This window comes from Pseudochaenichthys georgianus, unplaced genomic scaffold (assembly GCF_902827115.2).
Source record: "Pseudochaenichthys georgianus unplaced genomic scaffold, fPseGeo1.2 scaffold_151_arrow_ctg1, whole genome shotgun sequence".
In the NCBI taxonomy this organism is placed as follows: domain Eukaryota; kingdom Metazoa; phylum Chordata; class Actinopteri; order Perciformes; family Channichthyidae; genus Pseudochaenichthys; species Pseudochaenichthys georgianus.
In genome coordinates this window covers 805,895-823,719 of record NW_027262359.1, presented here as the reverse complement: position 1 = coordinate 823,719, position 17,825 = coordinate 805,895, and the positions used below count along the sequence as shown (strand labels likewise).

The 17,825-nt window shown below is 41.1% G+C and overlaps 2 pseudogenes; one reads left to right on the top strand and one right to left on the bottom strand.

The window, feature by feature from the left end:
• LOC117441147 (zinc finger protein 721-like) overlaps positions 1-17,825 on the bottom strand; it is a 424,075-nt pseudogene that overhangs the window by 60,058 nt on the left and 346,192 nt on the right.
• The window catches only part of LOC117441148 (zinc finger protein 208-like), a 447,659-nt pseudogene continuing 436,971 nt past the window's right edge, over positions 7,138-17,825 (top strand).

Below are 17,825 nucleotides of genomic sequence, written 5' to 3'. Positions count from 1 at the left end.
ACCTGTAGCATTCCTCTCAACTCTGACTCAGAACAAACACAAAGAACTGAACAGCTCAACAGATTAGAACTGGTCATCAAGGACTCCCAGAACCCTTTGGACTTTCTAATGACTGAACAGGAACTGGTCATCAAGGACTCCCAGAACCCTTTGGACTTTCTAACGACTGAACAGGAACTGGTCATCAAGGACTCCCAGAACCCTTTGGACTTTCTAACGACTGAACAGGAACTGGTCATCAAGGACTCCCAGAACCCTTTGGACTTTCTAACGACTGAACAGGAACTGGACAAAAAGTTGATTAACCGAAAACCAAAAAAAGCAAGTGGGCTTGACGGCATATTGAACGAGATGCTAAAACACTCGAGTAAAAAGATCAGATTGGCTATACTCAAACTATTCAACTTGATCCTGATTGTAGGGTACTTCCCTGACAGCTGGAATCGTGGTCTCATAACACCCATTTTTACAACGGCGATAAATCTGACCCTAATAACTACTGAGGCATTTGTGTGAACAGTAACCTGGGGAAGGTCTTCTGTAGTATTATAAACTCCCGGCTTATAGACTTCTTTACGAAACACAATGTCCTGAGCAAAAGCCAGATTGGATTCTTACCAAATCACCGCACATCAGACCACATTCACACCCTAACTGACAAATATGTTAATCAAAATAAAAGCAAAATATTTGCCTGTTTCATCGATTTACTGTCAGACCTGGGCCATGGCAATCAACATCACAAAGACAAAACAATGATATTTCAACAAAGACCCAGATGTCAGGCAAACAACACTGACTTTACAATTGGGACACAGACAATAGAAAATTGTTCAGAATAAAATTATTTGGGCCTGAAAATAAGTTCCACTGGAAGCTTTAATCAAGCTGTGAAGGAACTGAGAGAGAAAGCACGCAGGGCGTTTTATGCAATAGAAAGACTAATCCACATTCAAATTCCAATTTGGCTTAAAGGAGACCTATCATGCTATATTTAAATGATATAGTGTATGACCATACCTACTGTATATAAGGTATATTTATACATTTTATTTTTCAAAATACCAAACAGATCATTTTTTAGACATGCCTCGTTTCGCTCATTTTCGCTCTATTCCAAGCCCGTCTTTGAAAATTCTGAGCAGCAGCTGACCACGCCCCCCTGCAGAAGAGCAGGCATGAGCCGGCGAGAGTCACGTTACCATGCTTGCTGTGATTACGAGTGTCGAATAAACATGTCATCTCAGAGCAATGCATGTATTCAAGCATATTATCAATTTGATCCAGAAACTGACCCTGAAGCAGCGGAGGTTTTGGTGGAGGTGCAAACATCTCGGTTGCAGCAGGACGTTTCTGAATGGTTAGCTGACAAGCTGTTGTCCCTATTTATTTTACTCTGTTACGATGCTTGCTCCTTATTCCGTTCATATTTTGGCTAATTAGCAAGAATGCAATGTGTACAGTTTGTAACGCAAAAACAGCGATATATATATATATATTTATAAAGGGAGACATTCATATTTTCAGCATATATACAATGGCCTCATTGCGTTTAATAGTTTACAGTCCTTTTCTTCCAACATCCTGCAACAACCGTTGGAAAGTTGAATAACTTCGGATGATAAAAAGTATAACTCCAACAACACCTCAGTTTTCAGCAATGTGTGTAGTTTCATGTGTTTTTAAAAGCTCAGTTATTGACTTCTTTGTGCAAATTGCGCCACGATGCCTTCTGAACGGAGAATGTGTGCTGCATGGAGATACCACAGGTAACATTTTTGATAGCTTTACTAAGTTGTCTGTTTAAATACATTTTTCACATGTCATTCAATATATGTTTATCACAATGTGTCAAGACGGATGCAGGAACTTGAGGACTCTGTAACCTGTATGGTGGACCATCCTGGATTGGAGCCTGTGTGCCTAAATGTGTTCTCCCTGCAGAATGCGTTGAATATTTACAGAGCTGAACATGGTGGACTACAGTTGAGGCAAATAGAGCAGTGAGTGGTTTGTTTGTTTTGACTGAAATTGTAAAACGAATGCTAATATTGTTCATGGAAATAAATACTGGTGTATATGGCTTTATGCAATCTTTCATTCTGTCATTGTACATGTACTATTATATTATATACTACACAGCAATGGCATAACACACCCATGTGTACGGCAAAAAGGTCCACACACACACAACCTTATGCTTTTGAAATCAGAATATTCTTTACCCATCCAAACATGAATGATCACGACACATTTTGATATCAACTCGGAACTTTATTGTCAAAATCAACGGTTAAAAAAACCCATAAAAAAAAACTAAATGTAGCCTACTTGTATTTTGTATAAATGACACTAAATATGTTTACAGAAGCTTTGTGAGCTGGTGCTGGGGCTTCCTTGGACGCAGGATCAGAGTGGTGATTCCGGCCTGCGTTGTCCTCAGGATACGCAGGGAGTTTCCTGATCTGTGAAATGTCGATGTTGGGTTCAGACAGCAGCCAAATTTAACCGTGTAGTATACCCGGCGATAACCTCCTCCCTGTCAGGTCGCTCATAATGGTGGAGGGTCCACAAAGACTTGGTCGAAGATGAGGTCCATCAAGTTGGCCATGTAGGGCTGTGCAATGGTAAAAAAAAGCACAACAAAAAATGTGGTTTAGATTAGTATATGCATGTAAAAAACTGAAACTTCTTTCTAATTTTTTTATTTTATATTTGTAAATAGTTGTATAATAAATATTTTAAACACTTACGGAATGTGGAGTCAGTCTTTACTGGTTTTGCTCTGCATTCTCCCTTCCTGGCCTTTGGGAACTGCAGTTTATACAGAGGGTTTCCAGTGGATGTAGTGGCTTGTGCACGCTCAGCGTTTTCATTTTAGTGCAGGGCTGCCAGGTACAGTCTTTCATTTCCACCATGATAAAAAAAAATGTAAATAATAGCAAAGGATGTACAAATTGTCACTAATTAGTAAGTATGTGAGGTGCTGGTCTGTAAAGAAGAACACATAGTTAGAACAAAATCATCCCAACTTAGTATTCAGGATGAGAAAATACTATTTAGATAAATATAGTTTGAAATCCCAAAAGATGGGGCTAAAACTCTTTATTTAGCAAAACTCTCTATTTAGCAAAGCTCTTTGCTTAGCCTTTTCCAATCTGAGTTAGTTTTGAACCATAACGTGCATGCTGTGTTTCTGACTCAATACAGATGATGTGTTGGAGAGGGGCTGAGCTCAGTAGACTGACTGTAATGAGTGCTAGCCACTAATTAGCCTGTTGCTAGAGGTAAGGCCTTGTCAACAACAACAGACCAACGGGGCTTTAGCTCAGTTTTACTCGTGGTGTGTGTGTCCCCTCGCATACATACACAGTGTTGTATCCTAACACACCCCCATTTATATTCATGTGCGCAAACAAGTAAACACACAAAATATTTTACATATAACGCTGGAAAAAACGGCATGTCTCATTAGCGTAGCGTAGCTTAGCTTACAGATCGATGATATCTGATCGTTCTTACAGACTACAATCACAAAAGCTTTTACATATAACGCTGGAAAACCGGCATGTCTCATTAGCGTAGCTTAGCTTACAGATCGATGATATCTGATCGTTCTTACAGACTACAATCACAAAAGCTTTTACATATAACGCTGGAAAAAACGACATGTCTCATTAGCGTAGCGTAGCTTAGCTTACAGATCGATGATATCTGATCGTTCTTACAGACTACAATCACAAAAGCTTTTACATATAACGCTGAAAAAAACGGCACTTGCCTACAGAAGATTACGTTTGTTATTATAACTTACTCAATATGATTTTAGAGGATACAAAATACTAATAAATAGGAGAATAAATACTTGTGTTATCGCCTAGGGCGTGGCTTTACAGCCTTCACACAGATCGCCATTACGGCAGTATGTCTGAACATGTTAGCAAATGCCTGATAATTCAAATAAAAGACAAAGCAAAGACAGCGGAGCGTACAAAATAAAATGTTACAAAAACATATAAACACCTAACCGATTACTATTTGGGTTTGAGGTGACATTGATACGGCGAAGCTACATGCTACATGCTACAAGCTAGAGATAGCTTTATCAGGAAAAACACCGCTAAATAAAAACTTACAGCTTCAAAATTGGATGTGTCCTCACTGGCCTGGTCCCGGATGGTTGGTATTGATCCCGGGTTTAGCATTACTTTGGAGGCATATCCGTGTTGGACTTGAGACAAGTTCATAAACATGTCCGTTGTAAAAATTTTGGAACACACAAACAGAAATCTGCCGTGGTCTTCTGGCACATGTCCCTTGTAAATGAAGTTTAGCCACAGATTCATTTCTTTTTCCACTGATGGCATTGCATGCAGTCCCCTGTCCCGAGTCTTGGAGCCAACAACAGCACAACGTTTAACTGGCTTAGACATCCTGGCAAGAGCAGGCAAAAACACAGATGTGGGTTGATTTAGCCTGCCGATAGCCCATATGCGAATGAGAGGTTTGGCAATGCACGTGGCCGTGGCTCATTCCCCTGATAGGTGGAGAGTTGACCAATAAGCAGAGGACTTCTCTGTGACGTAGAAAAGTGTTGAAATCTGGATCCGTTTTTTTCAGATCCGTTGCAGCCCCTTTTTTAGAGATTTGGCAAAGGAGGAAAATAGAGAGTGTTGTGTTTTCTGACACTTGGTGAGTTCCCTGGAACACCGGGGACACATATTCATGTATAAAAGACGTACAAAGGTGCATTTTTCATGATAGGTCCCCTTTAAATAAACAAAGTCTTGGCTTTCAGAATATGAAACTTTTATTTCCAAAATCACACGATAAATAAATGTTTGAAGCTTGTAAAGGGAAGATGACAGCTCTCACTCGCCACTCACTCCCCCTCCCTCCGGCTGACATTATGAATGTAAGGCGTTTAGTAATCATAGATAACACGGCAGGGTCCGTTACAGTTTGTTTGCATCTGTTTTCAAATAAACAAAGTCTTGGCTTTCAGAATATTAAACTTGTTTCGGCAAATTCAGATCATAAATACAACTTTGAAGCTTCGGCATTATTACAAGCGGAGAACGGAGTAACTTGACGTCACAGCAGGCAGAACAACAGCCGGTGTTTCTCACGAGTGTTTTCCCCGGGAAACAAACACAATACACACAAATGCAAAAATACACAAACACACACATTCGCGAGCTTCCCCCAGACCAGTAAACCAAACGAAAATATCTTCCCTCCGTAGTATTTTGATCATTTGCTCTGCTAATCAATCAGATCGATGGATTCCAGAGATTTATCTCAAAAATGATGACTTCGAAACAGTCAGTGGGCACCACTTAACAGCCAATCAGAATGAGAATATGTTTCAGATGTGACGTATTCAAATTGCGAGTGATTGAGTGACAGATGAAGGTTGTTTAGGAGAAAAAGTTTGAGAAGAAAAAGTTTGAGAGTGGCGCTCGGAAAAGGAAATTGTTGAGGGAAAAGGAGTTTCGAGACAAGCAGCTATTACAAAACATGTCGAAGCCTACAGGTTATTTTAAACCTGTAGGCCGGGATGAGGAGGAAGGACAGATGAGTTCTGTACCGAGCGGCAGCGGTGCCGGCCGCGGGGCCTCGGAGCCAAGTAGGCCGTCTGGTTCTGATAGCGATGGAGTAGCGGGAGAGGAAAAACAGACAGGAGGGACATTATCCGTTGGAGGAGATGGAGAGGACGAGGACTTGCTACGTGGAGGGGAGCCAACGGCAACCGGACAGATACATGAGGGAGGCCCGATACGTCACTCATCTGGAGGCGAGGACCAGGCGTAGAGCAGAGTGGAGAAGTGCGATCACAGAGCCTGCTGAGGCTACATGACTTTGATTTGTTGTTTAAATAGGGGGCCTACAAAAACTATCAGCCCCAGGGCCTGATGGCAGGTTAAGGCGGGCCTGTACGCAGGTTATGTGCGCAATCTGAAATGCGTACCGTCACTTGTGCACAAAGTGCATTTGCATACCGACGTACTTGTGAAGCTTTTCCAGAAGGCGGTTCGATCACCGGACGACAGAGTCGGTCTCCGTGTGCACAGACAGGGTTGCTGTTAACGTCGGTCTGTACAACGGAATTGTGCCAAAACTATGCTAACCGGCTGCGGAGGGAGACTCCCCCCTTCACTGGAGAACTGCGCTAAAACAGCTGATCACAACGTTCACACTCTGTGGTCACGAAGTACTCCACTCCCCCGTTGATACAAATCAACACGTAATGAATTAAGACCCCACGGTTTGATGATTGATAGGTGTGTGCGCTGTCTTTCATTTTGACACACATGTTATAATAAACATAGATACTGTATGTTAAATGGATATATCCACCTTCTTTCATTTATCTTTCCATTCCCACAACAATATTCATAAAGAAATGGCATATTTTGGACATAGTTCGAATGGTGATTAATCATGATTAATTAATTTTTAAACTGTGATTAATCTGATTATAAATTGTAATCGTTTGACAGCCCAGTTAATATTTAATCCACTACAATGAGCTAGTTGCACAGGATGACGTATTTCCATTTCCGGTTCATTGAGAGTGCGCTTGTAAACTTCCGGTGTACGGTAGAGCGGTAGAGGGGGTGGTGGCAACACTGGACTGTGACTGGACGAGAGATGGCAGAGGGAAGTGACGAGGCAGGAAGTTAAGTTGAAGGAGGACACTCTGATAGTGAGTAAAAGAGAGTTTGTACTGTTTATGGCAGAGATCATCAACTGTTCAGCGCAGACTACAAGCCGGAATGAAAGAATCTAAATAATTGTCAAATCATCTGAAAAGTACCTTGATGTGAAAGGGATGCACTGGGGACACGTGAAAGATATCCTAAATGATGACGTCCAACAACCTCAGACATGGACTGGATCATCCTGGTGGTGGTAATTGTAGGCAATATATATTGTGAGATTATTACATTTCTAAGAGAAATTAATACATTTAAAATAATCTAGAGTTTTGGTTCTTTGTTTTGTTTCTTTTGTTTATTGTTTTCTGCATAGTCTCTTGTCCACACTCCAGTCCAGTTGGTGGCGGTAATGCACCTACAAGTTGGTTTGCCAACCGCCAATAAACACAGAAGAAGAAGAAGAAGAAGAAGAAGAAGAAGAAGAAGAAGAAGAAAACGAGAGAAGAAGAAGATGCACCTTTAAAGTTCTTTGCAATCCGCCAAAAACCGAGAGGAGAAGAAGGAGAAAAGAAGAGGTGAGTGGATTAAACACATGCAGAGGTTTCATTAAGTGTATTTACACCTCTTAGCTTACAGTTAATCACGAATCAGAAGTTATCTTATTTAACACAACAGCTATAATCTTGGAAGAAAGAAACTCACAACAAAACTTTAAAATGTGCGACAAAAATAGTCTCAAACTATCTTTAAATAAAGGCTAACAGCCACAGTCTAAAAGCTAAAGTCTGAAAGCTATTGTCTAACAGCTACACTAATTCCAGTTCGGCTCTGGGGAGTAACAGTTGATTTGTAATGCTCAGCTGACTTTATGTTAGTTATTTATTACACCAGTTGTCTTTAAGACGGTTTGAGTTGTTGTGTTGGTGCTCTTTGCCATAGATATGGTTTTAAATGTATGCTCTAACTAGCTTATTAGCATCCCCATTCACCGCGACGTAGCATTTTCCCCATTGAAATGAATGGAGTTCTTCAGTTAGCAGCTAACGCTAAGCTAAGCGACGGTTTAGCTCATTAGATAAATAGATATACTTTATTTAAATAATGATTTATCTTAAACTGGGAAATTAATGTGTCACAGCAGAAGTGTTTTCAGGCATTACACGAGTTAAACATATTTAAAAGATGCGATAAGATAATAAAAATGAAGCATTAGCAGCAAGTATACACACAGGACACATATCACTAGTATCTAAAGAATACACAATATACAGAAAATACTGTATACATGGAGTACATTAAACAGTCTCCCTAGCTAATGTTTGCTTTCTGTGTTAACTTAGTGATAGTTACACACGGATAGCGTTATAACCGTGGTTCAAACATCCATTAATGTCACTTTCTATGTGAATAAAGTCATTTTAATGAAATAAAAGTGAACAAACTGAGCTGTAAATTAGAATGTAAGTTGCTACACAGATTATGATGAATTATATCTAAATATTTGTGTTATATTAATAATAATTTACACTGAAAACCAACTTGTTATCGTAATGGTTAAAGTAATTTGCATGTAACGTTAATAACTATCTGACCTTTCTATCATGTTCTCCTCTGCTTAGCATCACATTGACCAAATGGATCAATTTGGACCATGTTTACGTCACAGCAGCATAGATGAGACAAGGCACTGCACATGGTGTGATAAAACACTACATATAAGCATCCAGAAATAGAACATATCATTGAATAAACTCTTTGAATTCCTCCTCTTCACTGCTGACAGTTTATGATGAATTATATCTAAATATTTGTATTATATTAATAATGAAGCGGCTCTGTGGTCTTCATCAGGACAGCTGATGAGCAGCATGGAGGAGAAGAAGAAGGAGACCCCTGGAGCTCAGGTCAGTGTGCACTTCATCACAATATATTCCTAATTCCAGCGTTTCCGCCAGGCGGGCGTCTTGCCTTCATTTGACGCCCTTATTCAGCTCGGAACGCCCTATACAGACATAAATAAAGCAGCGACTGTGTTCGCCATGACACAGACAGTCTGTGGTTTGTACTGGTTTAACTTCTGTCTAGTTTCTGAACAGATATGAGGAGCTGTGAGCTCTGAGGGCTAACAGCTAACGGCTGATGTTGGTTTTGTGGTTCACATTGTCACTACCCGATCTGCAGCCCTGCCCTATCTGCAGTGCGCATGTGCGAGAAGGTCCGCCATATTTGACAACTCCATACGGCAACTCCAATAGGACATTTGACGTCTAGACGGCTGCCCGATTTGCATCGTGCATGCGCGAGTCATAAACGTCTCAAATATCTTTATTAAAATATTTTGTTATTTGAAATAAAATGAAGGACATTCACAGTTAATGTAATTAGATATAAATTATGAATGCCATACATATTGCATACATTCAGTCAATATTTCTTCAGTATGTGTGATGGCTGTCTAACAGAAGTTACATCCATTTCTCACTTATTCTGACAATGTACTTAACCCAATAAAATGACCCAACAAAAGGAGTTGTTCAATGATCGTGAAGTCATGTTGTAATAACAATAACTCGTCTCTCTCGTTCAGATTAATATTGTCGGGTTTTTTGAGTGTTCTTTTTCTGCTTTGCCAAACGCCAATGTGTCAAATGTCCTATTAGAGTTGCCGTATGGAGTTGTCAAATATGGCGGACCATCTCGCACATCCGCACTGCAGATAGGGCAGGGCTGCAGATCGGGTAGTGACACACATTGAAGATGACGTCGCGGCTCCGCCTACACTGCGTTACTATAGTTACTACCCCAGTTCCTAAACTATATTGGAAACGCAGCATAAAGTGGATGTCATTGAAGAGCTTTACAAGAGCAGTCTCAGTGCTGTGGTTGGGACGAAAGCCTGACTGGAATACATCCAAACAGTTATTTACATGCAAGAAATTACTCAACTGTTGAAAAACTACTTTTTCAATGATTTTACCTAGAAAAGGGAAGTTTGATATGGGCCTGTAATTGTTCATTACTGAAGCGTTCAGTTTTTCGACACTCTTTTTTCTGTTCTCACGTTCATGGCCTTTCTCCATGGAGATCTTTTCTTGCCAGTCACTTCCTTTACCCTAGTTGGAGCAATGGCATATATACAGACAGCACCTCCTGTTGTTATCACAAGCAGTCTGACCTGGTCCACTTACACTACATCACTATTTAAGAGGGCACAGCAGCGCCTACACCTCCTGCGCAGGTTGAGAAGAGTACAACTCCCCCCTCTCATCCTCACCACGTTCTACCCTCACCATAGAGAGTGTGCTGACCAGCGACATGTCCATCTGGTCGAGAGACTGCACCGCCAAAGACTGGAAGTCTCTGCAGAGAGTGGTCAGGACAGCAGAGAAGATCATCGGAGTTTCTCTCCCTCCCATCAGAGACACCGCTCAGAAACGCTGCCTGACAAAAGCCCAGAAAAATATTTCAGACCCCACTCATCCTCACTATGCTCTGTTCTCCCTGCTGCCCTCCGGCAAGAGGCTCCGCAGCATTAAGAGCAGAACAGCAGATTCTGCAATAGCTTTTTCCCAAGCCATCAGACTGCTGAACAGCAAGTAGACCAGAAACATAAAGATGATATTACGCTGTGTAAAGAGCACATATTTGTTATATAGTATGTCTATCTTATTTATATGTATCGTAAGTCTTTATATTTTAAACGCACACTTTATCTTTAATTTTATTAGCACCACGTCACAATTATTTATTTATATGTACAATTTTAGCAAGTTGTTATATTGTCCTGTTCCTGTAAGCCAGTACAACGACATGTCGTTTTAATAGTACACTCTGTCTCGTTGAAATGACAATAAAGTGTGTCTATGTCTTATTGATCCGGTCCTTTAACATTACTTTTATCGGTTCTTTTGGAGACAAAAATAAGGTCAACTAACAAAACAAATTGTGAACAAAACTAACATTGCTTTTTATTTCAATTAAATAAATAATATTTCACATCAAAAGAAACAACAGTATTTTAACAATCGTATTAAATAATCTGAAGACAGAACTGTAAACAGAATAGCTGAAACTTTAACAAACTAAATAACTCTGTTACCTCTAATCATTATGTTTGTATAATGTAGTTAGCTCCGTGTGTTGCTGCTAGCATACATAATACCTGACGTGGAAACGTTACTCGTGGACGGGGCTACAGAGCTGCTAGAAAGACAGTCGAACCCGGTGCATTCCTCCATCTGGATGTGGAGCACTTTAGCTAAATGTTTAGACAAATTGCTCGTGTTACCGCCCTTACATGCTAAACTCTTATTCCACTTTTGGTAACGAGTGTTGTCCACATCGACACGGCTATAGTTTAACCACACCTCGGAGCGCGTTCTCTCCGCCATCTCCTCCGTGTGTGTGTTGCTGCATGTAGCAGCTGCGTGTGTGTAAACTGCCCTGCCCCCTAGCTCATTCACTCACGGCAAAAGTTACTTTACTTACTATAAAAACTCACGGTAAAAAAATGCACTCCCTATTCCATTGTCATGAAGGTGGAATCTAACTATATCCAGAATACGTTTTATTGGATCCAGGCTAGAAACATGTTTATTTCTGCTGTAAAGTTGGGCATTTTAACATGGGGTCTATGGGAATTGCTCCTTTTTGCATCCATCCCCTGTCGGCCACTAGATGAACTGCAGTTTGTGGCACTTCCTTCTGGGCTTCCCGGCTCTGCGCTATGAAGCGCTGATTGGCTGTGGGTGGGCCAGATGTGCATGTGGGTGGGCCCACCCACAGCTACGCCACTGGTCAGAGGGCCCAGGTATAAAAGTCACGGCTCGCCACTGACCAGATGCTAACATCAACATTCCACGTTACCACTTGCGCACTCACAAAATGCGTTCGTGCCACACACACAGAGCCGAGCTTGAATGAAACGCAGAGACCCAGAAGTAGGCTACTTGTACTGTACTGTATATCATATTATTTTCGATGGCTTTACTGTATAATCAGTGTAACGGATGAACAGATCGCCAGCGGGCTTTCATCTAAACACACACTATTATTTATTTATATGTACAATTTTAGCAAGTTTTTATATTGTCCTCTTCCTGTCAACAACATTTCGTGTTAATAGTACACTCTGTGTCTTGTTGAAATGACAATAAAGTATGTCTGTCTATAAGACCCTTTGAGATCATTAAGTCCAGAGTGTGCCCCTTATTGTGCGTGGGCTCCATCACATGCTGAGTCAGTCCATTGAATTGATTTATTTAAAACAAGGGACAGTGTACATTAATCAACATATTAAAAACATGTAGAAGTACTCGAATTAGCCAAAAGGCTAGTTTTCACCGATAGTCCCTTTGCCAGATGGTGATGGACATCCTAAAAGCAATAATAAAAATACCACAACATTGTTATACCATTGTACATATTTACAATAGATGACATCACTGAATACAGATAAGAGCAAGTCATGATAAAAAATGTACAATACGCACTCATACACACACCTACACCCACACATCAGTGCTGACACTGTTGGTGTATTAATGAGCCACTTTTAACACTGTGCTTGAATGTGTAGTAGGATGAGGACTCTCTCATTGGTTGTGGTATTGAATTCCATTGATGGGATGCGTGGAATGAAAGACAGCCTGGCTGAATGCGCTCTTCCTAAATGGGGTGGTGCAGTCTCCCCTAGCCGCACCTCTAGTAGCCCTGGTTGAGGTGGACTTTAGGCTGATGCAGCCAGAGGAGGAGGAGCCAACCCACGAGTGATCTTATAAACTAAGCAGATGGTTTTTGTAAACCATGAGATTTTCCCAGCTGAACAGATTATACTTTTTAACTATGACAATGATGATACCGGAATGGCTTTTTGTCTCGTGTTCTGAGTGCTTGTTTATCCAGTGATTCCAGTGGCCTTAGAGCTGTGGAGTGTGCATTAGACCAGCTGATCAGACAGTAGTAGATGTGGGAGAGGACCATTGAGTGAAGGTATAGCTTAGCTGCTGCAGATGATAGGAAGTTTCTAATGTATCTGTAATTTGACAGATTGCACTTTACTTTATTGCAGACCTTTTTGATATGGGTTTTGAAATTGAGGTTTGTGTCAATATGTACTCCTCAGTACTTGTACTTGAAACAACTTTCATCAGCATACATTAATACATCACATTCTCCACACACAGAAGGCGGATCATTTATGTACATACTAACAGGATTGGGCCCAATACAGAGCCCTGCGGTACTCCAGTTGACAAACACTAGACTTATGGTTCTCAATTTGAACACATTGGGAGTGGGATAAAAGATACGAATTAAAGAGGTTGGTGAATTCTATAGAAACATTTAGGTTGAGTATTTTTTGCAATAAGATGTTGTGATTAACAGTGTCAAAAGCTTTCCGTAATTCAAGGAACACGGCCCCCGCAACCCCACCCCTGTCCATTGATGCCTTAACTTTCTCCACGAAGAAGCATGTCGCCGTTCTGTTGAGTGATTAGCCCTGAATCCAAATTGCATTGGATGCAGTGGAAAGGAGCTGTTTGTTGAGATGATTGATGATTTGTTTGGCAATCAATTTCTCAAATACCTTGGATACTATGGGTAAGATACTGATGGGCCTATAGTTGATGTCATGAGAGGGTCCCCACCATAGTTATCAAGAACACAAAACAGTTCTTTAGCACCTCTGTCCTTGGGGGTTGTCAACATGGATGTTAAAATCACCAACAATGACTAGACGGTCAAAGTCAAATCACACTATAGACAGCAGTTCAGTAAAGTCATCAAAAGAAGCTAAGAGGGTTTGGTCAAGTTGCTCTCTACTAGTGAGGAAAGCGGCATACCACTAAATTAGGTATGGATTTACTTCCATTTTGGCCATTCTTGACACCAAGATGTCTGCTTGTGTTGCTGCTGAGAAGTCTAGGAAGAGGGCTCTTGCATAGGTGTGACGTTTATCTAAATGTTTAGTGATTATGTGAACCAGAGTAGCAGCAGTACCACCCCCTTGCTTATAGGCAAATTGGTATGGATCAAGTATGTCTTGTCCGTCACAATAGGTTTAGCTGAAGAGGTCATTCCACGGTTCTCATGGTGTCCCACACTTTTTTGGGGTCTTTGGCTTTAAAAGCATTTCCCAAAAGCTCTCTGTGTGTTTTGATTCCCTCAATTTGACTTTCAGTTCTCTGTCTGTCTGTTCAAGTGCTCCGTAGTCTTTGTTTTTGAAAGCTATTTTCCTGGTTTTTATAACTTATTGTAATGTCCTTAGTCACATATGATTTATTACTTGGATAGATTTGTATTTCTTTAGTGGGAACACAGAAGTTAATATAGTCATTTGGTAACAGTAGTTATTTCATCTGGTGAACCTTCCTGAAAAATGTCCCAATCTGTCCAATCAAAAACAGGCTTTCAACTGCTCCCTACTTTCATTTGTCCATGTCCTTATTACTTTATTTTCTGGTTCCCTTGAGTTTGGTCTTATACACTGGTATCATATTCACAACATTATGATCAGAGTTCAGTATTGGTGGTCTGTATTTAGACACATAGGCTCCTTTATCATTAACAAAGCATTTGTCCAGGATATTGTCTTTCCTGCTGTGATCCTAACACACTGCTGGAACCCAGGTAACACAGTCTCCAGGCGACATTGCTTCATGTCCCGAGCACTATTGCCGGTGCATCGGGGTGGCTGAGTTGCAGCTCGTGAACACAGTGTCCTCTGCCGCTGGGAGGCACGTAAACAACCACCCGAATTCTCTAGGCATATAAAAGGGTCTTAACGGCATGCCGAGAATTTCTACTTTGGGATTGCAGGTTTTACATTTTACTGAGTATGATCGGCACCACAGATCATTAAAGGTGGGGTAGGTAAGTTTCAGAAACTGGCTCGAGTGCACTAAAATTTGCCGCGCCGTCTAAACGGATTGGTTGTAGTTTTTACAATATTACGGCTTCCACAGATGACATTTTTTTTTGTACGGATTTTTTGTCAAAGCACTTAAGATATTCATTGCTATCGGGATGTTAAGAGCATTCCATGGAATATAACAAAACGTGTATCTCGAGCCGATCATACTCAGTAAAATGTAAAACCTGCACCTTTAATACACACACAAATACCGCCTCCTCTGGTTTTCCCAGAGTTCGCATCCTTGTCTGCTCGAACAAGGGTGAATCCGGGTACTTCAAAGAGAGATTCAGGCATCGTAGATTGTAGCCACCTTTCCGTGAAACACAATAAAGAGGCCTCGAGAAATTCATGACAGTACCTTGTGTATGTCCTTAGTGTGTCCACGTTGTTGCTCAATGAGCGCAGGTTTGTGAGAATGATGGATGGAAGTGGTGGCCGGCTGAATCTCCGCCGTATTCTGAACGCCTCCCCTCCTTCCTCGTCTCTTTTTCCTGGAGTTTCTAAGCGGCTCCCGAGGGATTTCATCCAATAACGAAGAGCACAGATGGCTTGGTGTATTCGTAGGAGGCCGATCGCATTGTAGCTCTAGCATAGCCTCGCGGCTGTAGCAGCGCAGAGGCCGGGGCTCCTCGCCATACCTGTTCGTGCTGTCACTCAGGTGTGTCTTGGAAAGTTGAATGGCCAGACATGGTCTGCAGAAGGCACATGTAATCCACAGGATCAAAAGCATGGACTCTCAAAATGACGTTTCATACAGACACAACAAAGTTTAGACAATAATTAGACCAAAACACAAGAGGAACGGAGCATACTGAGACTCGCAGTGACAGGATGCCGTCTCCCTCTGTCTCCTGTCTACTAGGGCTGTGCATCTTCACTGGTCTCACGATTCGATTCGATTACGATTATCCTGTCTTCGATTCAATTCGATATCCCGATGCATCACGATTCATACCAATGCGTTGCATCCTCAATTTTCTATATTACTGCACATGGCTCATTTTTCATCAATGCATACATGCAGTAAATACATATGAACTCTCTTTTTATTATTTAGAAAGTGCTTCAGAAATCAATAACATAAATGTCTTGACATTAATTTATAAACCTAAATGAATTGTATAGGTCTAGCCTCCCTATATCTGTGTGTGAAGTTGTTCCATCCTCAAAAACAAAAAGCTAATGCTTCTGCAGTCTAGCTGCAGCTTCTAGCCACGGCCTTCTGTTAAAAAAGGACACTGAATGTCCTGAATGTGGCATCACACACAGGACTTGAGTCTGAACACAGCAGACAACAGGAGTATTTACAATAGCATATACAAACTAAAATACTGCATGTGGTTGCACACTTCTATTCTCTGTCTTACTGTTACATAAATCCCATGAATTTGAGACTAAGTTAGCTTCATTATATCTCAGTGATTAAGTGAATAATAAAGTTTCTATCGGGTCACTATCAGCCTGTCACTCATTATTTTCAGGGCGGGGTTTGGAGGAACGGAGAGGGGACGGTGATCGCGGAAGAAAACCTGACATGATTGTAACGCGATTATTTTTGAAAAACATAAATCCCTGTGTCTCTGAGCCGCAGCGACACGGAGTGATTCAGAGCGGGTCCTTCTGCTGTTGGTTCTGGACTGGTGTTCTTGTGTTGGTGGATAAAGCAGACTGCTCCGTGTTCGGTGTTGCTGTGCCGCTGTCACGTCTGTTCCCTGATCTCTGAGTCATCGACCGATTTGATATTAAAGTGAAAAAAAACGGTATAGTAAAGCCGCGGCCGGAAAATCAGGAAGCAACGTTACTACGCTATAATCGATTATCTTCCGTTACTGCATCGATACCGAATCGTCCGCATCGCAGAAACGATTATTTTCAACACCCCTAGTGTATACCAGAGATGGGAGTAAGTCATACATGTGCAAGTCTCAAGTTACTGGGTTATCCACAAAAAACAGAAATTGTGTATTTTCTGTGTGTCAGAACAGCGCTCATACAGCTGGTTTTTGGTATTGCACCCGCTCATGAATATTCACACAGAAGGAGCTCTGATTGCCTCACTGCCGGGTGGTCCTGACAATTCATGTTTCTGTGAAAAATGTTGTGTATGTAATAATAATTAATATTATTATTATGTTATTAATATGTCTAATACTACCTACATTTCATTGCAGTTTAGAGATGTAATTATCAGGCTTTTGTTTAATACTATATTATATCATTATTATATCATTATGTCTAATATTTCTATAATTTCATTGCACATTTACTATAGCTTTTATCTGATAATATACGTTAAGGTACTCAGTGTTTTAGGATTCCATATCGGTCTTTGTCTCAAGACCACTTGAGGAATCCCAGGAGGGTGCAAAAACAGAAGTGGTCTCCAAAAGAGGTGGCAGCAGTTTTGAGACACTTTAATGCACACCAAGGGGAAAGTGGCCACGATGATAGAATGCAGACAGTGCAAAGCGCAGAGCATCCTATTCTGGCTGGTCGCTATTTGCAAAATATTAGAGACTTCGTCAGGAGGCACGACTCAGAAGAAAAAAGCGCTGCTACAAAAAAGATGATGACATTCAATCGAACATGCAGTGAGGACAGTTCACAGTTCAACTTCATTATTATGTTACATGTAGGAGCAATGTTTTATTATAAGGATATTTACGAGATTAAAGCTGTTATGTTAGGAGAATAAAGATGAAATCATTCCGGGGGCTGAGGGGTCGTTGCAGCAGATAGTTATATTGAAGGATTGGAACTTCACGGATCAAACACTCATAAACAAAACGTTGCTAAAACAGAAACTAACTACCGTAATAAGGTAAACAACTATCCACAATCCAATTTCATCAAAACAACTTCACACCCGCCGCCCTCTGGGCTGGACACATCACACAGGTGTCTGTCTGCAGCCGGAGGAAAGAGGAGGGGTCAGGGACCGTCTACGAAGTGCAACACTGAATAAAGATACTATACTCAATAACTCCTCTGTTATAAAGCTACAAACATCACATTTTAAATCACACAATAATGTACTGTTGCTTAAACTACACATGCAACTTTGCCAAAATAGTTTATTTGCATTATTTGTTTCAGTGTTGCACTTTGTAGACGGTCCCTGACCCCTCCTCTCTCCTCCGGCTGCAGACAGACACCTGTGTGATGTGTCCAGCTCAGAGGGCGGCGGGTCTGAGGTTGTTTTGATGAAATTGGATTGTGGATAGTTGTTTACCTTATTACGGTAG